General features: G+C 36.7%; 1 pseudogene; it reads right to left on the minus strand.

Annotated features, from left to right (window-relative positions):
- The window catches only part of LOC122754585, a 121,751-nt pseudogene extending 96,813 nt beyond the window's left edge, over window positions 1–24,938 (minus strand).
- Between the last annotated feature and the right edge of the window lie 552 nt (window positions 24,939–25,490).

Here is a 25,490-nt window from a genome sequence, read left to right on the forward strand (position 1 = left end):
TTAACAAAATTCATCTGGAAGAGCAAAAGGTCATGAATAACAAGGGAATTAATGGAAAAATGCAAAGGAAGGTAGTCTAGATGTAGCTGACCTATAACCATATTATAAAGCAGCAATCATCAAAACTATTAGGTACTGGCTAAGAAATAGAATCATAGGTCAGTGGAACAGGTTAAGAATGCAAGACACAGTAGTAAATGACTATAATAATCTATTGTTTGATAAGCCAAAAATGTCAGCTCCTGGAATAAGAACTCATTGTTTGACAAAAAATGCTAGGAAAACTGGAAACTAGTATAGCAGAAACTACGCAAAGATTAACATCTCCTACTGCATAGCAAGATAAGATCAAAATGGGTGTATGATTTAAACATAAATGGTGATACCATGAGCAAATTAGGAGACCAAGGAATAGTTTACCTATCAGATGTATTAGAGAAAGGAAGAATCTACGACCAAGTATAAATAGAGAACATCATGAAATGCAAAATGAATAATTTTGAGTATATCAAATTAAGATTGCAAAACCAATGCAATCAAGATTAAAAGAAAAGTAGACAGGGGCAGCTAGGTGGCACAGTGGATAGAGCACCAGCCCTGGATTCAGGAAGACCTGAGTTCAAATCCAGCCTCAGACACTTAACACATACTAGCTGTGTGACCCTGTGCAAGTCACTTAACCCCCAATTGCCTCACTAAAAAAAAAAAAAAGCAGACAGCTGGAAAATAAATTTCATAACCAGTGTTTCTGTTATGGCCTCATTCTCAAATATATAATGAATAGAGTCAAATTTATAGGAATACAAGTCATTCCCCCATTGGTAAATGGTCAAAGACTATGAACATACAGTTTTCAGATGAAATAATTAAAGCTATATATAGTCATATGAAATAATGTTCTAAATCATTATTGATTAGAGAAATACAAATCAAAAAATTTCTGAGGTACCTCTCCACACCTATCAGATTTTTAATATGACAGAAAAGGAAAATTATAAATATTGGGCAAGATGTGGGAAAATTGGAACACTAATGCATTGTTGAAAGTTGTGAATGATCCAACCATTCTGAAGAGCAATTTTGAATTATGCCCAAAGGGTTATAAAACTGTGCAGACCTTTCAACCCAGCAATCCCTCTACTATGTCTATATCTCAAAGATATCAATAAAGAGAAAAAGACCCACATGTATAAAAATATTTACAGAAGCTCTTTTGGTGGTAGCAAAGAATTGGAAATTTAGGGGGATGTCCATTAACTGGGGAATGGCTGAACAAGTTGTGGTATATGAATGTAATGGAAAACTATAGTACTGTAAAAAATGATGAGGAGGCAGATTTCAGAAACCCTAGAAAGACTTACATGAACTGATGCTGAGTGAAGTGACCAGAACCAGGAGAACATTTTATACAGTAATAGCAAAACTGTGCAATGATCAACTATGATGGACTTAGCTCTTCTTAGCAATGCAATGATCCAAGACAATTCCAAAAAACCCATGATGGGAAGTGTTATCCATATCCAGGAAAAGAACAATGGAGTCTGAATGCAGATCAAATCAAAGTATTTTCACTTTTTTTGTTTTTCTATCTCATGGTTTTTCCCATTTGTTCTGATTCTTCTTTTACAACATGACAAATGCAGAAATATGTTTAACATGATTATACTATATAACCTGCATCAGATCACTTATTGTTTTGGTTGGGGGGGAGGGAAAGAAGGGAGGGAGAAAACTTTCAAACTGAATCAAACAAAAATTAATATTGAAAACTATATTTTTTATGAGATATTTTATTTTTTCCGTTACATGTAAAGATAGTTCTCAACTTTTGTTTATACATGCTTTACAATTTCAGATTTTTCTCCCTCCCCCCTCCCCTAGACAGCAGGTAATCTGATATAGGTTATATCTATATATCTCTATACATATACATATAGATATATATATACACACACATATATACACATAATAATATTAATCCTATTTCTGCATTAATCCTGTTACAAGAGAAAGAATCAGAGCGTGATGCAAAACCTCAAAATAGAAAAAAAAAACAACAGCACCCAAAACAAAAGAAATAATTATGGTTCAATCAGCATCTATACTCCACAGTTCTTTCTTTCTTTTTTTTTCTTGGATTTGGAGATCCTCTTCTATCATGAGTTCCCTGGAACTCTTCTGTACCATTGCATTGGTGAGAAGAATATAGTCCATCACAGTAGGTCAACACTCAATGTTGAGTATCATCAGATACTGTGTACAATGTTCTTCTGGTTCTGCTCATCTCACTCATCATCAGCTCACGTAAGACCCTCCAGGTTTCTCTTAACTCTTCCTGCTCATCATTTCTTACAGCACAATAGTATTCCATTGTATTCATATACCACAACTTGTCCAGCCATTCCCCAATTGATGGGCACCCCCTCAACTTCCAATTCCTTGCTACCACGTAAAGAGCAGCTATAAATATATTTGTACATGTGGGTCCCTTTCCCCCTTCCATGATTTCTTTGGGCAAAAGACCTAAAAGTGGGATTGCTGGGTCAAAGGGTATGCACAGCTTTATTGCCCTTTGGGCATAATTCCAATTGCTCTCCAGAATGGTTGGATCAGCTCACAGCTCCACCAACAATGCATTAGTGTTCCAATTTTCCCACAGCCTCTCCAACATTTATTATCTTCCTTTTTTTGTCATTTTAGCCAATCTGATAGGTGTCAGGTGGTACCTCAGAGTTGTTTTAATTTGCATCTCTCTAATCATTAGAGATTTAGAGCATTTTTTCATATGGGAATAGATAGCTTTGGTTTCTTCATCAGAAAACTGCCTGTTCATATCCTTTGACCATTTCTCAATTGGGGAATGACCTTGGATTCTTATAAATTTGATTTAATTCCCTATATATTTTAGAGATGAGGCCTTATCAGAAGCACTGGCCTCAAAAATTGTTTCCAGCTTTCTGCCTCCCTTCTAATTTTGGATGCATTGCTTCTGTTTGTACAAAAATTTTTTAATTTAATATAATCAAATCATCCACTTTGCATTTTATAATATACTCTATCTCATGTTTGGTCAAAAACTGTTCTCCTTTCCAAAGATCTGATAGGTACACTATTCCTTTCTCTCCTAATTTACCTATGGTATCACCTCTTATGTCTAAATCATGTATCCATTTTGACCTTATTTTAGTATAAGGTGTAAGATGTTGGTCTAAGCCTAATTTCTGCCATACTATCTTCCAGTTTTCCCAGCAGTTTTTGTCAAATACTGAGTTCCTATCCCGAAGCTGGAGTCTTTGGGTTTATTAAACACTACATTACTAGTGTCATTTACTACTGCATTTCCTGAGCCTAGCCTATTCCATTGATCTACCACTCTATTTTTTAGCCAGTACCAGATAGTTTTGATGACTGCCGCTTTATAGTAAAGCTCCAGGTTTGGTACCGCTAACCCACCTTCCTGTGAATTTTTTTTCATTATTTCCCTGAATATTCTTGATTTTTTGTTTTTCCAGTTGAATTTTGTTATTATTTTTTCTAGCTGTATAAAATAATTTTTAGGTAGTTTGATTGGTATGGCACTGAATAAGTAAATTAATTTAGGCAGTATTGTCATTTTTACTATATTAGCTCTGCCTATCCATGAGCAATTGATATCTTTCCAGTTATTTAGATCTGATTTGATTTGTGTGAAGAGTGTTTGGTAGTTGTGTTCATAGAGTTCCTGGGTTTGTCTTGGCAAGTAGACTCCCAAGTATTTTATATGATCTACCGTTACTTTAAATGGAATTTCTCTTTCTATCTCTTGCTGCTGGACTTTGTTGGTCATGTATAGAAATGGTGATGATTTTATGTGGATTATTTTATATCCTGCTACTTTGCTAAAGTTGTTAATTGTTTCAAGTAATTTTTGACTTGATTCTCGAGGATTCCTTAAGTATACCATCATATCATCTGCAAAGAGTGATAGTTTTGTTTCCTCCTTGCCTATTCTAATTCCTTTAATTCCTTTCTCTTCTCTGATTGCTAAAGCTAACATTTCTAGGACAATATTAAATAATAGGGGTGATAATGGACAAACCCTGTTTCACCCCTGATCTTATTGGGAAGGCCTCTAATTTATCTCCATTGCATATAATACTTGCTGATGGCTTTAGGTAGATACTGTTTATTATTCTAAGGAAAGCTCCCCCTATTCCTAAACTCTCTAGTGTTTTTATTAGGAATGGGTGCTGTACTTTGTCAAAAGCTTTCTCTGCATCTATTGAGATAATCATATGATTTTGGTTGGTTTTCTTATTGATGTGGTTGATTATGTTAATAGTTTTCCTAATGTTGAACCAGCCCTGCATTCCTGGTATAAATCCCACCTGGTCATAGTTTATTATCCTGGTGATTACTTGCTGTAATCTCCTTGCTAATATCTTATTTAAGATTTTAGCATCAATATTCATTAGGGAAATTGGTCTATAATTTTCTTTCTCTGTTTTTGCTTTGCCTGGTTTTGGTATCACCACCATATTTGTGTCATAAAACGAATTTGGTAGAACTCCTTCTTCACCTATTTTTCCAAATAATTTGTATAATATTGGAATTAATTGTTCTTTAAATGTTTGGTAAAATTCACACCGTAAACCCATCTGGCCCTGGGGATTTTTTCTTAGGGAGTTCATTAATAGCTTGTTCAATTTCTTTTTCTAATATGGGTTTATTTAAGGATTTTATTTCCTCTTCAGTTAACCTGGGCAGTTTGTATTTTTGTAAATATTCATCCATTTCATTTAGATTGTCAAATTTATTGGCATACAGGTGGGCAAATATTTCCTAATTATTGCTTTAATTTCACTTCATTGGTGGTAACAGCACCCTTTTCATTTTTGATACTGGTAATTTGGTTTTCTTCTTTCTTTTTTTTAATCAAATTAACCAGTATTTTATCTATTTTATTGGTTTTTTTCATAAAACCAGCTCTTAGTTTTATTGATTAATTCTATAGTTTTTTTGCTTTCAATCTTATTGATTTCTCCTTTAATTTTCAGGATCTCTAATTTAGTGTCTAATTGGGGATTTCTAACTTGTTCTTTTTCTAGCCTTTTTAAGTTGCATGCCCAATTCATTAATCTCCTCTTTCTCTTTCTTATTCATGTAAGCATTTAGAGCTATAAATTTTCCCCTAAGCACTGCTTTGGCTGCATCCCATAGATTTTGGTATGTTGTCTCATATTGTCATTCTCTTGGATAAAGTTATTGATTGTTTCTATGATTTCTTTTTTGCCCATTCATTCTTTAGAATGAAATTATTTAGTTTCCAATGATTTTCATTCTAACTTTTCCCTGGCTCTTTTCTACATGTAAGTTTTATTGCATCATGATCTGAGAAGGATGCATTTACTATTTCTGCCTTTCTACATTTGACTATGATATATTTGTGCCCTAATACATGGTCAATTTTGAAAATGTGCCATGTACTGCTGAGGAAAAAGGTATATTCCTTTACTATCCCCATTCAATTTTCTCCAGACATCTATCATGTCTAACTTTTCTAGTAATCTATTCACCTCTTTTCACTTCTTTCTTATTTAATTTGGGTGGCTAGATTAATCTAATTCTGAGAGGGGAGATTCAGATCTCCCACTAGTATAGTATTACTATCATAATATCCTCTTGTAACTCCTTTAACTTCTCCTCTAAGAACTGGATGCTATACCCACTTGGCGCATACATATATTTCAATATTGATATTACTCATATCTATAGTAACTTTAAGTAAGCTGAATTTCCTTCCTATCTCTTTAATGAGATCCTATTTTTGCTGCACTTTGTCTGAGATAAGGATTGCTACCCCTGCCTTTTTTACTTTAGCTGAGGCATAATAAATTCTGCTCCAGCCTTTTACCTTACTCTGTGTGTATCTCTCTGCTTCAAATGTGTTTCTTGTAAACAGCATATTGTAGGGTTCTGGTTTTTAACATCCACTCTGCAATTCGCTTCGTTTTATAGCAGAGTTCATCCCATTCACATTCACAGTTATTATTACTGACTGTCTATTCCCTCCATTCTATTTTCCCCCTTTGTACTTTTCCCACTTCTTTCACCCTATTCCTCCTCACGACGTTTTACTTCTTACCCTGCCTCCCCCCAATCTGCCCTCCCTTTATATCACCCCCCCTCTCTTTTCTTTAACCCTTTTCTCCCTTGCTTTTGTCCCTCCCTTCTATCAGTCCCCCCTTTCCTTCCCTTTTGTTTTCCCTAAAGAATGAGTTAAGTTTCTTTATCCAATGAACGTATATGTTATTCCCTCTTTGAGTCAAATCTAATGAGAATAGGGTTGAAACATGTTCCCCCCTCCTTCTTTCTCTCTATTATAATAGGTTTTTTCCACCTCTTCATATGATATAATTCATCCCATTCACCTCCCCTTTCCTCTCCTCTCCATAGACTCCCTTTTTATCCCCTTAATCTTTTGTATCATCACATCAAAGACAATTTATATTTATACCCTCTATATAAAGCCTTCTCTCTGCCCAAATACATTTACAGTTCTTAAGAGTTATGAGTATTATCTTCCTGAGTAGGGATATAAACAGTTTAACCTAATAGGGTAACTTTTTTTTCCCCCCTCTGTTTACCTTTTAAACTTCTCTTGAGTCTTGTATGTTGAGATCAAATTCTATTCAGTTCTGGACTTTTCACCAGAAAGATTGAAAAGTCCCCAATGTCATTAAATGTCCCTCTTTTCCCCTGAAAGAAAATGCACATTTTTGCTGGGTAATAGATTCTCGGCTGCAATCCAAGCTCCTTTGCCTTCCGGAATATCATATTCCAAGCCTTTGGGTCCTTTAATGTTGAAGCTGCCAGGTCCTCGAGCAATCCTGAATGTGGCTCCATGATATTTAAATTGCTTCTTTCTGGCGGCTTGGAGTATTTTCTCCTTCACCTGATAATTCAGGAATTTGGCTACAATATTCTTGGAGTTTTCCTTTTGGGGTCTCTATCAGGAGGTGATCGATGGATTCTTTCATGATGATTTTATCCTCTGATTCTATGATATCAGGGCAGTTTCTCCTTAATAATTTCCTGGAATATGGGGTCTAGATTCTTTTTCTGGTCATGGCTTTCAGGCAGTCCCAATGATTCTCAAATTGTCTCTCCTCGATCTGTTTTCAGATCAGTTGTCTTTCCAATGAGGTATTTCACATTATTCTTCTATTTTTTCATTTTTTTTATTCTGCTTGACTGATCTTGGTGTCTCATGGATTCCTTTTCTTCCAACTGTCCCACTTTAATTTTTAAAGGCATTGTTTTCTTCAGTGAGATTATGCACCTTTTTTTTTCCATTTGGCTAAGTGAATTTTTTAAGCTATTGTTTTCTTCAGTGAGATTATGCAGCTTTTTTTCCATTTGGCCAAATGAATTTTTTAAGGCTTTGTTTTCTTCAGCTTCCTTTTCCAAGCTGCTGATTCTTTTTTCATAGTTTTTTTTGTTTTGCTTTCATTTCTCTCCCCATTTTTTCTTCTACCTCTTGCAATTGATTTTTAAAATCCTTTTTGAGCTCTTCCAGGAAGGCTTTTTGTTCTTGTGACCAATTCACCTTCCCTTGTGAGGCTTCAGATGTAGCCAATTTGAGGCTATTTTCCTCATCTGAGTTTGTGTTGGCTTCTTCCCTATTGATACAGAAGCTCTCAATGGAGAGGGCTCTTTTTTGCTTCTTACTCATTATTGCAGCTTATTTATTATACTTTAAGTTGAGGTCTGCTCTGGGGGCACCAGGGTCCCTGTTTTGCGCTTCTTGTGCAGGTGTATAGGTGCTGTGTGACCGGGCTTTTACTCTGAGGCCTTTATGGTGTGTGGAGATCCCCCAGCCTGCCCTTCCTGTGTGATTGTGCTCGGCCAGCCAGGCGCCAGACCCCAGCGTCTGAACCCGCCGTTCGTGGCCCTCTCGGCCGGTGCAGGTAAGTTTTTCCACTGTCCTTCTTGGCCACCAGATTTTTGAACCAGGTTCCGGGAGCCTCAGTTGTTCGGCTGTGGCCCGCAGCTCCTGCTGACTTGCCCCGACCCCCTCGGCGCTGGGTTGCTGCCCTGCGCTGGCCTCCCTTTTTGCCCGAGTCAGACCGACCTTTTCCTGAAGTCTTCTAAATTATCTCTGGTTGGAGGACTGTGTCTCTCTGTCTTTTTGCAGGTTCTGTAGTTTCAGAATCCGTCCAGAGGCTTGATTTAATGTTCGTATTGAGGGAACAGAAGGAGAGCTCAGGCAGCTTGCTGCTTCCTCTCCGCCATCTTGGCTCCGCCCTCCGAAAACTATATTTACATGTAATTGAAAGAAATAAAATATTATTATTAAATGAAAAAGAAATAAATTAACATTAAAATAAATATATCAAATGTAGATTTGTTGACATCAATTGTTCTTCCCGAATTTTCTCTATGTACCCAAAATACCCAGATAATATGATCACCATCTATTTATGATGACTTCTCTCTTTCTGGCTCTGTTCCAGAAAATTGCTAATAACACAAGCCCTTGCTACCATGCTTTGGCATTTCCTTAATTTAATTCCATTCTTTTTATTCCAATCTATCCATTTTGTTGTTTTCAATTTATTTAAAAATATTCATTTGTGTAGCATGGGCTCTGAAGTCAGAGGAACTGGTTATCAAAAAACATCTTTCCATCTTACAACATGTAATGACATAGAGTAAGGCACTTAACCTGCTCTATGCGTCAGTGTCCTCATCATTAAATGAAGGGGTTTATTTAGATGCCCTCAAAAATATCTTCTAACCCTACATCTATGATTCTCTCTTTAGGGCACTGTTCTAAGCACTGGAGATGAAAGGAGGGAAAATAAAACCATGCTTTTTATGTCTATAAGAAACTTGATATCTAAGGGAAGATAGGTAGATGTTACTATAAACAAATACAATGCAAATCAGATACCACATATTCAAAGGAGATGTATAGGCAATGTACTTTAACAGTATTGGGAAAAATTGACTGTTAGCTAAGAAGATCAAAGGAAGCTTCATGGAAGAAATAGCATTTGTAATTTTATGAAGGAACGAATGATTTAACAAGGGACTGAGTTAGGATCTGAAGGGAGTACAAACTTGTGTAGACATGACAAAAGCCCAGTCACACGATGCTTCTCAATTAGAAGATATCATAATCATATAGTGTTCTTTAGGTGTATATTTCAGAATTTTTGTGAAGAATTGATTTACTGATACCTTTTTTTGGTGAGGCAATTGGGATTAAGTGACTTGCCCAGGGTGAAACAGATAGTAAGTGTCAAGTGTCTGAGGCTGGATTTGACCTCAGATCCTCCTGACTCCAGGGTCGGTGCTCTGTCCACTGTGCCACCTAGCTGCCCTGAAGAATGTATTTAAAAGGGAAATCAAGAATATGACCAAAACAGAAAGTAATAAATGTTGGAGAAGATGTGGAAAAAATTGGAATATTCATGCATTGTTGTTGGAGTTATGAATTGATCCAACCATTCTAGAGAGCAATTTGGAACTATGCCCAAAGCGTTGTGGTGCTGTGCATATCTTTTGACCCAGCAATACCACTACTATGTATCCAAAAGATATCATAAAAAGGGAAAAGGACCCACATGTACAAAAAAATATATTTTTTTCAATCAACAAACATTTATTAAGCAAATATTTTATTCCAGGTTCTGTGCAGGGCACTTTTTAAACTTCTCTTGAGTCTTGTATGTTGAGATCAAATTTTCTATTCAGTTCTGGTCTTTTCACCAGGAAAGATTGAAAGTCCCCATGTCATTAAATGTCCATCTTTTCCCCTGAAAGAAAATGCACATTTTTGCTGGGTAATAGATTCTCGGCTGCAATCCCAACTCCTTTGCTTTCGGAATATCATATTCCAAGCCTTGCGGTCCTTTAATTTTGAAGCTGCCAGGTCCTGAGCAATCCTGACTGTGGCTCCATGATATTTAAATTGCTTCTTTCTGGCGGCTAGGGAGTATTTTCTCCTTCACCTGATAATTCTGGAATTTGGCTACAATATTCCTTGGAGTTTTCCTTTTGGGGTCTCTTTCAGGAGGTGATCGATGGATTCTTTCAATGATGATTTTATCCTCTGATTCTATGATATCAGGGGCAGTTCTCCTTAATAATTTCCTGGAATATGGGGTCTAGATTCTTTTTCTGGTCATGGCTTTCAGGCAGTCCAATGATTCTCAAATTGTCTCTCCTCGATCTGTTTTCCAGATCAGTTGTCTTTCCAATGAGGTATTTTCACATTTTCTTCTATTTTTTCATTTTTTTTATTCTGCTTGACTGATTCTTGGTGTCTCATGGATTCCTTTTCTTCCAACTGTCCCACTTTAATTTTTAAGGCATTGTTTTCTTCAGTGAGATTATGCAACTTTTTTCCATTTGGCTAAGTGAATTTTTTAAGGTATTGTTTTCTTCAGTGAGATTATGCACCTTTTTTTCCATTTGGCCAAGTGAAATTTTTAAGGTATTGTTTTCTTCAGTGAGATTATGCAGCTTTTTTTCCATTTGGCCAAATGAATTTTTTAAGGCTTTGTTTTCTTCAGCTTCCTTTTCAAGCTGCTGATTCTTTTTTCATAGTTTTTTTGTTTTGCTTTCATTTCTCTCCCCCATTTTTTCTTCTACCCTTTGCAATTGATTTTTAAAATCCTTTTTGAGCTCTTCCAGGAAGGCTTTTTGTTCTTGTGACCAATCACCTTCCCTTGTGAGGCTTCAGATGTAGCCAATTTGAGGCTATTGTCCTCATCTGAGTTTGTGTTGGCTTCTTCCCTATTGATACAGAAGCTCCCAATGGAGAGGGCTCTTTTTTGTTTCTTACTCATTATTGCAGCTTATTTATTTATTCTTTAAGTTGAGGTCTGCTCTGGGGGCACCAGGGGTCCCTGTTTTGGGCTTCTTGTGCAGGTGTATAGGTGCTGTGTGACCGGGCTTTTACTCTGAGGCCTTTATGGTGTGTGGAGATGCCCCACCCCTGCCCTTCCTGTCTGATTGTGCTCGGCCAGCCAGGCGCCAGACCCCAGCGTCTGAACCCGCCGTTCGTGGCCCTCTCGGCCGGTGCAGGTAGGTTTTTCCACTGTCCTTCTTGGCCACCAGATTTTTGAACCAGGTTCCGGGAGCCTCAGTTGTTCAGCTGTGGCCCGCAGCTCCTGCTGACTTGCCCCGACCCCCTCGGCGCTGGGTTGCTGCCCTGCGCTGGGCCTCCCTTTTGCCCGAGTCAGACCGACCTTTTCCTGAAGTCTTCTAAATTATCTCTGGTTGGAGGACTGTGTCTCTCTGTCTCTTTGCAGGTTCTGTAGTTTCAGAATCCGTCCAGAGGCTTGATTTAATGTTCGTTTTGAGGGAACAGAAGGAGAGCTCAGGCAGCTTGCTGCTTCTTCTCCGCCATCTTCCAAAAATATTTTTAATGGCTGACTTTATGATGGCAAAGAATTAGAACTTGTGGGAATGCCCATCACTTGGGAAATGGATGAACAGATTGTGGTATATTAATGTAATGGAATATTATTGTGCTAAAAGAAATGATCATGCAGATTTTAGAAGAACCTGGAAAGGGATGAGCAGAACCAAAAGAACATTGTATACAGTAACAGTAACACTGTATGATGATCAGTTGTGATAGACTTAGCTCTTAGCAAAAAAATAATCCAGTACAATTTCAAAGGACTCGTGATGTTGTAAAACCTTTCCACATTCAGATAAAGAACCATGGAATCAGAATTCAGATTGAACTATACTATTTTCACATTTGTTGTTTTTTTTCTTTTTTGACGTTTTTCCCTTTTGTTCTGATTCTTCTTTTACAACATCACCAACATGGAAATATGTCTAATGATATTGTACATATATAACCTATAACAGATATTTTCTGTCTTTTGGAGGGTGGAGGGAAAGGTAGAAGGGAGAAAAATTGAACTCAAAAGTTTATAAAAATGAATGTTAGGGGGCAGAGCCAAGATGGCAGAGAGAAGCCACTGACTCCCTAAACTCTCCTTCTGTTCCCTCAAAAAGAATATTAAATCAAGCTTCTGGATGAATTCTGAAACTATAAAACCTGCAAAGAGACAAAAAGATACAGTCTTACAACCAGAGATAATTTAGAAGACTTCAGGAAAGGTCGGTCTCATTTGGGCAAAAGGGAGGCTCAAGGCACCACAGCACAGCGTGCGGGAGAGGGATGGGGCAAGTCAGCAGGAAGCTGTGAGCCACAACTGAGCAACTGAGGCCCCTGGATCCTGGCTCAAAAATCTTGTGGCACAGCAGGACAGGGGGCAAAACCCACTGCTCCAGCTGAGAGGGCAGGCTGACAGCGGAGGACCACACACAGGACTGGTGCGACCAGACCTATACAGATCCCAGTGAGCTCTGAAAAGGAAGTCCAGAGTCCATAGAAATCAACAGGCCATAGAGGGCCTCAGTATAGAGAGCCAGTGACACAGCCCCTGTACCCCAGCACACAAGAAGCTTGAAACAGGGACCCTGGTGCCCCCAAAGGAGACCTCAACTTTAAAAAAATAATAATAATAAGCTGCAGTATGAGTAAGAAACAAAAAGAACTCTCACCATTGAGAGCTTCTGTATCAACAGGGAAGAGGCAAACAAAAAAATCAGATGAGAACAAATACTCCCAAATTGCCTACAAATGAAGCCTCAAGAGAGAAGATGAATTGGTCCTCAGGGGGAAAAAAAACCTTCTGGAAGAGCACAAAAAGGATTTTAAAAATCAATAGAGAAAAATGAAAGCAAACACTAAAAAAATTATGAAAAAAGATGAGCAGCGTTGGAAAAGGAAGCACAAAGAATCAGCAGTTTAGAAAATGCAGCACAAAGATTGATTGAAGAAAAACAATTCCTTAAAAAATTCATTTGGCCAAATAGGAAAAAAAGAAAAACATCAATAACTCACTGAAGAAAACAATGCCTTAAAAATCAAAATTTGAAAGTTGGAAGTTAAGGAACTCCATGAGAAACCAGGAATCAGTCAAGAAGAAAATCAAAAGAATGAAAAAATAGAAGAGAATGTGAAATACCTCCTTTGGAAGACAACTGAGCTGGAAAACAGATACAGGAGAGAAAATCTGAGACTCACTGGACTGCCTGAAAGCCCTGATCAGAAAAAGAGTCCAGACACCGTATTCCAGGAAACTATTAAGGAGAACTGCCCTGATAATATAGAATCAGAGGATAAAATCATCATTGAAAGAATCCACCATCACCTCCTGAAAGAGAACTCAAAAAGAAAACACACTAAGGAATATTGTAGCCAAATTCCAAATTATCAGGTGAAGGAGAAAATAACTCCAAGCAACCAGAAAGAAGTAATTTAAATATCATGGAGCCCACTGTCCGGATTGCTCAGGACCTGGCAGCTTCAACATTAAAGGATTGCAAGGCTTGGAATATGAATTCTGGAAGGCAAAGGAGCTTGGATTGCAGCCAAGAATCTATTACCCCGCAAAAAATGGCCATTCTCTTTCAGGGGAAAAGATGGCCATTCATGACATTGGGGACTTTCAAGGTTTCCTGATGAAAAGACCAGAACTGAATAGAAAATTTGATCTCTTAACATAAAAGACCCAAGAGAAGTCTAAAAAGGTAAATGGGGAAAAAAAGTTACTCATAAAGGATAAACAGTTGTACATCCCTACACGGGAAGATAATCCTATAACTCTTGAGAACTGTCTCTTTGCAAGATCAGTTGTTTCAGAATTCACCCAGAAGGATTATACACAGAGGTATAATACAAATTGTCTTTGATGTATGATAAAGAAAAATTAAGGGGTGAAAAAGGGAGTTTATAGTGAGAAGAGGAAAGGGGAGTGGCATGGGGTGAATTAAATCATATGAAGAGGTGAAAAAAAAAACTAGTGGAGAAAAAGAAGGTGAGGGGTGAACATTGTTTCCAATCCTACTCTCACTAGATTAGATTCCAAAGAGGGAATAACATAACCATTCATTTGGATAAAGAAACTTATCTTAATCTATAGGAACGTAAAAGGGTAAGGGAAAGGGGGGGGACTGATAGAAGGGAGGGCAAAAAGCAAGGGACAAAAGGGGTAAAGAAAAGGGAGTGGGGTGATAAAAAGGGAGGGCAGATGGGGGGAGGCAGGAGGTAAGAAGCAAAAAAGTTGGTGAGGATGAATAGGGTGAAAGAAGGGGGAAAAGTACAGACGGAGTAAAGAGAATGGAGGGGAAAAGACAGTTAGTAATAATAACTGTGAATATGAATGGGATGAACTCTGAAATAAAATGGAAGTGCATTGCAAAGTGGATTAAAAACCAGAATCTTACAATATGCTGTTTACAGAAAACACATTTGAAGAAAAGGGATACACACAGAGTAAAAGTAAAAGGTTGGAGTAGAATTTATTATTCTTCAGCTGAAGTCAAAAAAGCAGGGTTAGCAAGCCTTATCTCAGACAAAGTGCAGGCAAAAATAGATCTAATTAAAAGAGATAAGGAAGGAAACTACATCTTGCTAAAAGGTACTATAGATAATGAAGTAATATCAATATTAAACATCTATGCACTAAGTGGTATAGCATCCAAATTCCTAGAGGAGAAGTTAAATGAGTTAGTTACAAGAGGAAATAGACAGTAATACTACACTAGTGGGAAATTTGAATATTCCCCTCTCAGAATTAGATAAATCTATCCAGAAAATAATTAAGAAAGAAGGGAAAGAGGTGAAAACAATACTTGAAAAGTTAGACATGACAGATGTCTGGAGAAAACTGAATGGGGATATAAAGGAATATACCTTTTTCTCAGGAGTGCATGGCATATTTTCAAAAACTGACCATGTATTAGGGGACAAAAACCTCATAGACAAATGTAGAAAGGGAGAAATAGTAAATGCATCCTTCTGAGATCATGATGCAATAAAAATTACATGTAAGAAAGAGCCATGGAAAGGTGGACTGAAAATCAATTGGAAACTAAATAATTTCATTCTAAAAAATGAGTGGGTCAAACAACACATCATAGAAACAATCAATAACTTTATCCAAGAGAATGACAATAATGAGACAACATATCAAAATCTATGGGATGTAGCCAAAGCAGTTCTTAGGACAAAATTTATACCTGTAACTGCTTACATGAATAAAAAAGAGAAAGAGATCAATGAATTGGGCATGTAACTTAAAAAGCTAGAAAAATAACAAATTAGAAAACCCCAATTAAACACTAAATTAGAAATCCTGAAAATTAAAAGGGAAATTAATAAAATTAAAAGAAAGAAAACTATTGAATTAATCAATAAAACTAAGAGCTGGTTTTATGGAAAAACAATAAAATAAATAAAATATTGGTTAATTTGATTAAAAAAGAAAGAAGAAAAACAAATTACCAGTATCAAAAATGAAAGGGGTAGGGGCAGCTAGGTGGCACAGTGGATAAAGCACTGGCCCTGGATTCAGGAGTTCTTGAGTTCAAATCTGGCCTCAGACACTTGACACTTACTAGCTGTGTGACCCTGGGCAAGTCACTTAACCCCCATTGCCCAGCAAAAAAATAAATAAATTTAAAAAAAAATGAAAGGGGTGATGTTACCACCAATGAAGTGGAAATTAAAGCAATAATTAGGAACTGTTTTGCCAAAATGTATGCCAATAAATTTGCCAATCTAAATGAAATGGATAAATATTTACAAAAATACAAACTGCCCATGTAAACTGAAGAGGAAATAAAATCCTTAAATAAGTCCATATTAGAAAAAGAATTTGAACAAGTCATTAATGAACTCCCTAAGAAAAAATCCCTGAGGCCAGATGGGTTTACAGGTAAATTCTACCAAACTTTTAAAGATCATTTAATTCCAATATTATACAATTTATTTGGAAAAATTGGTGAAGAAGGAATTCTACCAAATTCATTTTATGACACAAATATGGTGGTGATACTAAAACCAGACAGAGAAAAAACAGAGAAAGAAAAATATAGACCAATTTCTCTAATGAATATTGATGTTAAAATCTTAAATAAGATATTAGCAAAGAGATTACGGCAAGTGATCACCAGGATAATACAATATGACTAGGTGGGATTTATACCATTAATGCAGGGCTGGTTCAACATTAGGAAAACTATTAACTTAATCAACGACATCAATAAGAAAACTAACGAAAATCATATGATTATCGCAATAGATTCAGATAAAGCTTTTGACAAAATACAGCACCCATTCCTCATAAAAACACTAGAGATTTTAGGAATATGTGGAGCATTCCTTAAAATAGAAAGCAGTAAGTACCTAAAAACATCCGCAAGTATTAATATGTAATGGAGAAAGTAAGAGGCGTTGCCAATAGATCAGGGGTTGAAACAGGGATGTCAATTATCACCCCTATTATTTAATATTTGTACAAGAAATGTTGAGCTTTAGCAATCAGAGAAGAAAAAGGAATTAAAGGAATTAAAGGAATTAGAATAGGCAAGGAGGAACCAAAACTATCATTCTTTGCAGATGAATATACTTAGAGAATCCTAGAGAATCAACTCAAAATTACTTTTAACAATTAACAACTTAGCAAAGTCGCAGGATATAAAATAAATCCACATAAATCATCAGCATTTCTTTACATGACCAACAAAGTCCAGTAGCAAGAAAGAGAAAAGAGAAATTCCATTTAAAGTAACAGTAGATAAGATCAAATACCTTGGGAGTCTACTTGCCAAGAGAAACCCCAGGAACTATATGACACAATTACCAAACACTTTTCAGGCAAATCAAATCAGATCTAAAAAATTGGAAAGATATCAATTGTTCATGATATAGCCTGAGCTAATATAATAAAAATGACAATCTACCTAAATAAATTTATTCATGCCATACCAATCAGACTACCTAAAAATTATTTATAGAGCTAGAAAAAATAATAACAAAATTCATCTGGAAAAACAAAAAGTAAAGAATATCAAAGGAAATAATGAAAAAAATGCACAGGGATGGTAGTTACCTGTACCAAATTTGGAGCTTTACTAGAAACAACAGTCATCAAAACTATCTGGTACTAAGAAATAGAGTGGAGGATCAATGGAATGAGGGCTAGGCACAGGAAATGCAGTAGTAAATGACACTAGTAATGTAGTGTTTTGATAACCCAAAGACTTCCAGCTCTAGGATAGGAATTCAGTATTTGACAAACCTGTTGGTCAAACTGGAAGATAGTATGGCAGAAATTAGGATAGACCAACATCTGACACCTCTATAAAATAAGGTCAAAATGTGGTACATGATTTAGATGTAAGAGGTTATACCACAGGTAAATTTGGAGAGGAAGGAATAGTCTACCTTTCAGATCTTTGGAAAGGAGAAGAGTTTATGACCAAAGAAGAGATAGAGAATATTATGAAATGCAAAATGGATGATTTTGATGACATTAAATTAAAAAGGATTTGTACAACAGAAGCAATGTATCCAAAATTAGAAGGGATGCACAAAGCTGGGAAACAATTTTTATGGTCAATACTTCTGATAAAGGTCTCATTTCTAAAATATACAGGGAACTAAATCAAATTTATAAGAATCCAAGTAATTCCCCAATTAAGAAATGGTCATAGGATATGAACAGTTTTCTGATGAAGAAATCAAAGATATCTATTCCCATATGGAAAAATGCTGTAAATCACTATTGATTAGAGAGATGCAAATTAAAACAACTCTGAGGCACCACCTGACACCTATCAGATTGCCTAATATGACAAAAAAGGAAAATAATAAATGTTGGAGACGCTGTTGGGAAAATTGGAATACTAATGCATTGTTGGTGGAGCTGTTGAATTTTATCCAATCATTCTGGAGAACCATCTGGAATTATGGCCAAAGGGTTATAAAGCTGTGCAGACCCTTGGACCCAGCAATACCACTTTTGGGTCTTTTTCCCAAAGAGATCATGAGAAAGGGAAAAGGTCCTACATGTACAAAAATATTTATAGCTGCTCTTTTTGTGGTGGCAAGGAATCAGAAATTGAGGGGCTGACCCTCAATTGGGGGGAATGGCTGAACAAGTTGTGGTATATGAATATAATGGAATTCTATTGTGCTGTAAGAAATGATGAGCAGGAGGAGTTCAGTGAAACCTGGAAGGACTTGCATGAACCGATGATGAATGAGATGAGCAGAACCAGAAGAACACTGTACACAGTATCATCAAAATTGTGTGTTGATCAACTGTGATGGACTAGATTCTTCTCACCAATGCAATGATGGAAAGGGATCTCCAAATCCAGGAAAATAAAAGATCTGTAGAGTATGGATGCTGATTGAACAATACTATTTCTTTTGTTTTGGGGGGCTGTTGTTTTTCTATTTTGAGGCTTTTTCTTATTGCTCTGATTTTTCTCTATATAACATGACTAATGCAGAAATGGTATAATATTATATTCATATATATAACCTATATCTGATTACCTGCTGTCTAGGGGAGGGAGATGGAAGGGAGAAAAAATTTGAAGTTGGTAATCATATATAACAAATGTTGAAAACTCTATTTACATGTAACTGGAAAAAGATAATATGGTTTAAAAATGAATGTTAGAGGCAGGTAGGGTGGAACATTGGATAGAGCACCGGCCCTGGAGTCAGGAGTACCTGAGTTTAAATCTGGCCTCAGACACTTGACACTTACTAGCTGTGTGACCCTGGGCAAGTCACTAACCCCAATTGCCTCACTAAAAAAAAAAAAGAAAAAAAAATGAATGTTAAAAACTATCTTTACATGTAACTGAAAAAAATATTATTAATATTAGGGGAAAAGGAAGCTTGAGTGGGACAGGGGGAGTAGGAATCAGCTAGAATACTCTTACTGTAATCCAAATGAGAAGACATGAAGAAACTGGCCCATGCCTCTTTCTCCACCCCACCCCTTTGCACCTTTTGCTCCCAGGAAAAAAATAATTTCTGTATCAGCATTAGCTCTGGAAGGGGAATACCAATGGACGGCCCTATTATTCCATTCCTAATTCTTGTGATTTCTCAGCCCTAATCACCCTCACCTAGCCATTACTACCCCATAGGCTTTTCTTCCCCTATGAGAATATAAATTACATGGAACCAGGCACTCTTTATTCTTGGTATTTTTATACTCAGCATTTAGAAATCTGATTGGTAGACAGTGAGGGTTAGGTAAATGCTCATTCATTCCTTCCTTCCAAAAGCCTCTTCTACTAATACCCAAACTATATAACTCCATGTAACTCTATAACTATATAACTACATTATTATATAATATATATAACTATACATAATTATATATATATAATGTCTATCTACATCTGTCTTTCTGTCATCTATCTATCTGTTATCTATCTACATATCTCTTTTTGAAGAGGTATGAGATGGATTTTGATTCCCTTAAAAAATGGTGAGTTTCATGGATCCTCATAGACTTCAGGAATTTTGAGTTTTCATTGATTTCCCTGACCCAAAGATTATGGTATAGTATAAACAGCAGAGTGTAACTTAGTTTGAGGCACCCCAAAAAAAGAAAAGAAGAAAAAGAGAGTTCCTGAAAAGAAGGATCTGGCAAATGCTTAATATTTGCCCCTAGATGATTAGAATATGAAAAAGAGAGTCAGCGCCAAGATGGCAAGCTAAGTAGTGACTGGGGAACAGAAAAATTATTCCTATTCCCATAGCTCTTGCTAAGGTTACCTATTACAGTTTCATAATGATTGAACCTGGCAACCCACCTGAGCTGCTGAACTTCTGGTCTAATGCAAATGCTTTTCAGGGAATGTGGAGGCATTGGATTACTCTTAATTACATTACCTTTCTCCCCTTGAGTGTGACCGATGCCCATTATAAAGCTTGTTCTTTTTCTCTGGCATAAGTTGTTTGTTTTTAATGACTTACTTTTACTTGCTTGTACATAGCTCTTTAGATCTTTGTCCCTTATTAAACAATGAGCTTCTTGAGGCCAAGGATTGTCTTTTGCCCTTCTTCTATTCCCCAGTGCTTATTGTAGTGTTAATAACATAGGTGCTTGTTACATATTTATTTACTGATTGACTTCTCCTAAAATGTCAAAGGTTGACCCAGTAATGTGTACTTTCTTGGGTGCATTTAATCCTAGCATAAGAATTTGGTGGGACAGATCTGCTAGTTCTACTGAGCATAAGGACATTTACTAGAAAGCTGAAGTTTTGGGGTCATCATGTCCCAATGTGAGAAAATCTAAGTGGTTCTATACTTTAAAATTTATTTATCAAGTATTTTGTTATAACAACAATAACAACAACAACAACAAAAACTAGAGTGAAATGGGACCTGAATTTCTTGTTTGTTATTTGTTTTCCATTTTCCCCTCATGACGACAAATCTGCCTTTCATTGAGAAGATGACAAATTTCCAAAATCATCAGAAGTGGAAAATTAAGAAGAGCAGCTGGGACCAAAGGTTTCCTTCCTGCCATTTTTCCTAGAAAGGATATAAATAACTGGACAGTGGCTGAGTGGAAAGACCCTGGCAAGAACCAGACTCAAAATCTGAAATTGGTCTACTCCTTTAAGGGTTGGGCTTGGGGATGGGTCAGAGGACCATTGAAGAGAACACAGATTTTTCTCTCCATGATCCACCTAAATACTATACTTGCATTATCTCATACGTTACTCACAACAAACCTGTGAGGTAGGGACTAAAGGCATTATTATTCTCATTTTACAGAAAAGGAAACTAACACCTAAAAAAGTTAAGTGGTTATTAAGTGACTTGGCCACAAGTCACATGACTAGCAAATATACAAGATGTCATTTAAAAGCAACCCTTCTGAAATGTAAGCACAGTTGTCTATCCAATACACCATATTGACTCTCTAATTAGGTTATAGCATCTTTGATAAAGACATTTCATTCTAGATCCTTAAGCCTTTTTTCCCCCAGTGACTATGCCTTCCATTTCTTTCCATCCTCCCTGCTCCTAAATTTTTAATAATTCTATACTGGGACAATAGTGAGTATGCAGGAGGTGGTATTGAATGACTCTCATTTGGGGCTGATGAATGAGCTTATTTCTCTCTGGTCCCTACTTCACCTGAATCCTGATACTTACTCCAAGAGATGACAGATGGATAAAGAATCACAGCAGGCTGCTTGACCAGTAGCTGGACAGACCTGAAAACTAGGGAGCAGAAAGAGAGCTTTAGGAAACAGAGAATCAATGTATAAGCCAACAGGTCACATTACTGTTAATATCTGTCCTTTTCCTCTAGCACTGAGAGAACCATAGAATATGTTATTGTGAAGTGAAGTGGCCTCCTTTATGAGAGTCTCAGCTCCATTATGGGTCTTTGCAATATCTCTGTTCACTTAGTGCTAATTTTCCATTTGCTGGATCTCAGTGTAAAGTTTGGGGAATGACAGTGGGAAATCTAAGAATTCCATCAGAAAAGTGTTTATACTAGCTGATGCCAGCCTAGAGAGATTTAAAACAACAAACACCAAGGCATTATTCTCTGATCAACTCTCATATTGAAGATATTGATTCTGTCTGTGGGAGTGAGAGTTAATTAGAACTTATGAACATGGGTTGAATTTACTCTAGCCTAGTCTATATTATTCTGAATGAGTTCTTAAGTGCCTTCTGGCTAACGAGTTTCTTTATGTGATTGAGACATTTTAATGGCATAATTCTTGGAGATTCTCCCTGACCTGATTGGGACAGATAAAAGGACAGAGAAGTTAAAACCATCTTCCATTGAATTATATTCTATTAAGTTTTTTCACCCAATATAGATCACAGTGGCTTAATTTTTACTGACCTCCAAATTGTTCTTCCTGTTAGTAGACATTTAATAAATGAATGTTTATAGGTCACTCCCTCAAAGAAGTTAAACATAGTTCTTTGTCTTCCTCATTTTCCCAATTCCTCACCTTATATAAAAACAAGGTTTTTATTTTTTTTTCTCTTTGTGGGGCAATGAGGGTTAAGTGACTTATCCAGGGTCACACTGCTAGTAAGTGTTAAATGTCTAAGGTCAGATTTGAACTCCTGCCCTCCTGAATCCAGGGCTGGTGATTTATCCACTGAACCACCTAGCTACCCCCAAAACAGGACTTCTTAAATGTTTTCTACTCATGACCCCATTTTGCCAGAGATTTTTTTAATGCAACCCCAGGCATATAGGCATATAAAATAGGTATATATAACCTTTTACTGTTGCCAATTTTTCTTCACCTCCATGTTCCCTTATGTGACCCTATATAGGGTCAGGACCCACATTTTAAGAAGCTTTGATATAAGAAAACCACCATGCATGATATTGTTCCACATTCCTCAATCCCCTTAAATTCTATGATTGACTCCTGCAACTTTAACTCATTAAGGCCTAATTCTCACCATTAACCACAAGTGTTCCTTTTCTTTGGTCAAAATCTCTGGCATACCTCTGACTGTGTAACTCCCATATTCAAACACCAGAGACACCCTACAATGCTAGATCAAATATGAAATGCTTTATTTGGCATTTAAACTCTTTCACAATGTTGGTCCTTCCTATCTTTCCAGACTTCTTACATTTTAACTCCCTTAACCCCCCCCACTTGACATCTTTACTGACCTCACACATGACATTTCATTCCCTGACTATGCATTTGAACTGGTAGTCCTCCAGGTTAGGAATGTTCTCCCTCCTCATTCCCAATTGCAATTTTCTTGACTGCCTTCAAAACAGGGTACAAATCTGACCCCCTGCAGACCTTCCCCCAACCTTTAGACCATATTCCCTTTCATATGAGACTACCTTTCATTTATCCTTTTTAAATTTCATATGCACAATTATTTACAGGGAGTCTTCCCCATCAAAAGGTGAATTCCTTGAAAGCAAGGACAACACTTTTGTCTTTCTTGGTAGCAGCTGCATTGAACTTAATATTGGGCAAATAGGAAGTGCTTTCTGTAAGCTTGTTGACTGACCAAATACAATTTCTTACTGTTCTTCACATGGGACTTTTTATTTCCCCTTTCTATGCCTTTAAGAAGGCTATACTTCACACCTGGCATGTACTGCCTCTTTACTTCTGTCCCTTTGCATTCAGCCTAGTCTTTGATGTTTTCTTCAAAGTTTCCTCCTATATGAGGTCTTTCCTTACCCTCTATAAATTTGTAGTATCTCTTGTGGTAAAAAAAAAAAAGTTTTTTATTCATTTGCATACTTATACTGTATGGAAGGAAGTGAGAGTGAATTGAAATAGTTTCTATATAGATATAGAGACAGATGTGTCTGCATGTGAGAGAGAAAGAGAAAGAAAGAGAGAGAGAGAGAGAGAGAGAGAGAGAGAGAGAGAGAGAGAGAGAGAGAGAGAGAGAGACTTGCACACTTTGTCTCTATGTGAAAAGACACGTGCACTGGCCTCTTCTTAAAGGGCAAGAATGATAAGCTACTTGTTGGCTGATTGGTCTCTGTGCTATGGAGATGGGAATGAGGGTTCTGGACCCACAAGAACTGTATGCACAGCCAGGAAGATCTACCCAGTAAGAAGTGAGGAGATGAAATTTCTTATTTCTTTAAAGGTGGTCGTTTTGTTGGACTACATGAAGAAGTCCCTTGGACTTCTGACAAGCATAGGTAGAGTAGCATTGTCCCTTCTTCATGCCCAGAAGCACCAGGGTTTCTTGGAGTAAACAGACAGAAGTCTTTTTCTTGTCTGGGTATACTTTAGATGCTTTCTCAAGTCCCTAGTTGTCACTGGGTGTATTTTTCATTCCCTGAACATTTCCCCAAAAGCAATCCTGAAAGATAGACATTGCCATTCTCAGCAACTTCATGAGGTTGAGAAGTTCACATTCCTTAAATGGGATGCTGGTTATCTATCAGGACGTGCTTCCTGCAAATATATCCTTCTAAACAGAGACAGTGACCACTGCCAGAATGATCCATGTTCTGACTTAGCAGAGTATTGGGGTCTTACACTGCATCTTTGACAGTGTAAAATAAGAAACAAGTTAAATCTATTCAGTAGTTCCCCAAATTTCCCAAGAGTGTTTCCTGACTCCTGGAAGAGAATAATTGAGGTGATGGGCTATAGATCATATTATAAGGATGTATGCATGTGTGATTTTGAGGGTTTTTAAAAAAGCATTTCTTACCTAGTGAAGGAAATAAAAAAGCTGTCCTTTAAGTGACAGATACTACTTTGTACATTTAGTAACTTTTCTTTTAAAGTTATTTTGGGGAAACTGTAGACATGATTCCTACATATGTTTTAGCTTATAGACTTTCACTGGGATTCTGAGGTGCAAGCAGAATGAAACAAAGACTATGAGGAAAAGCTTGACTCATTCACTCACCTCAGCCTGTATGAACGAAGAGATGGAGCCCATTGTGGGAGGAAGTACGCCCATGTCATAAGCAACAGATACTTGGGTGTGTTTGTATATCTGTCTATCTGTGTGGTTTCCCCTGGAGAATGAAAGCTCCTCATGGTCAGGGACTATTTGTTTTTTGTCTTAGTATCGTCAGTCTAGCATAGAATTAGTTTTTCTCCTGAGCACATCACAAATTTCTTATTGGACACTTAAAAACTAAGTGTCCCATTTACATCTCGATATATTATTTCCCAAAAACATAACCCTCTTGTGAATATGTATATATATATATATATATATATATATATATATATATATTATATATATATATATATATATATATATATATATATATAGTAAAAGGTTCCATCAAGGTCATAGTCACTCATTAGAGTCCATGTTCACAACTAAAACATTATCCTCAATCTCTCACTCTCACTCATCACCATTGCTAAATCATGTTTGTTTGTTTTTTCTACCTCTACATCTCTTCTGTACATTCCTTTCTCTTCACTCGTACAACCAACACCTTGGTGACGACCTCATGATCTCCTTCCTGAACAAGAGCCTCAGCCTCACATTTGGTCTCTGCATATCCAATCTCACAGCTCCAATCCATCCTTCACTCAGCCATCAAAATGACTGCTTTAACCATGTCAGTTCTCTCCTCAGTAAACTACAATGATTCCATTTACCTTGAGGATCAAGCATCCATTTCTATCTTTTGGGGGGATTTGTGCCTCTCAGAAAATTGACCCTTCCTATTTTATATTCTAATTATATAGAAGTCTCCACAATCTCTACATTCTAGGTATAGTGGCTTACTTATTTCAGACACAGCACATTCTATCTTCCATTTCCATGATTTTGCTCTGGCAGTATAATGTAAGATATATATGCAGAAGGTAAAAATGTATAAATGCATCTCTCTGTGTGTATATATACACATGCATGAAAGTGCCATATAAGTATTAACTATATACATGCATACATACTGTGTGTATTATAAAAAGTTCCTTGTGAGGAAGGATTGATTCATATTATCTTTTTATCCTCACCACTAAGCATAGTGCCTGACATATAGTATAAGTATTTATTGCTTTATGGACTGATATGTAAAGCTTAAGAGAAGATATGATTATTTGAATTAGAAAAAAAATAGGAGACAGTG

Source organism: Dromiciops gliroides, chromosome 4 (assembly GCF_019393635.1).
Source record: "Dromiciops gliroides isolate mDroGli1 chromosome 4, mDroGli1.pri, whole genome shotgun sequence".
Taxonomy (NCBI): domain Eukaryota; kingdom Metazoa; phylum Chordata; class Mammalia; order Microbiotheria; family Microbiotheriidae; genus Dromiciops; species Dromiciops gliroides.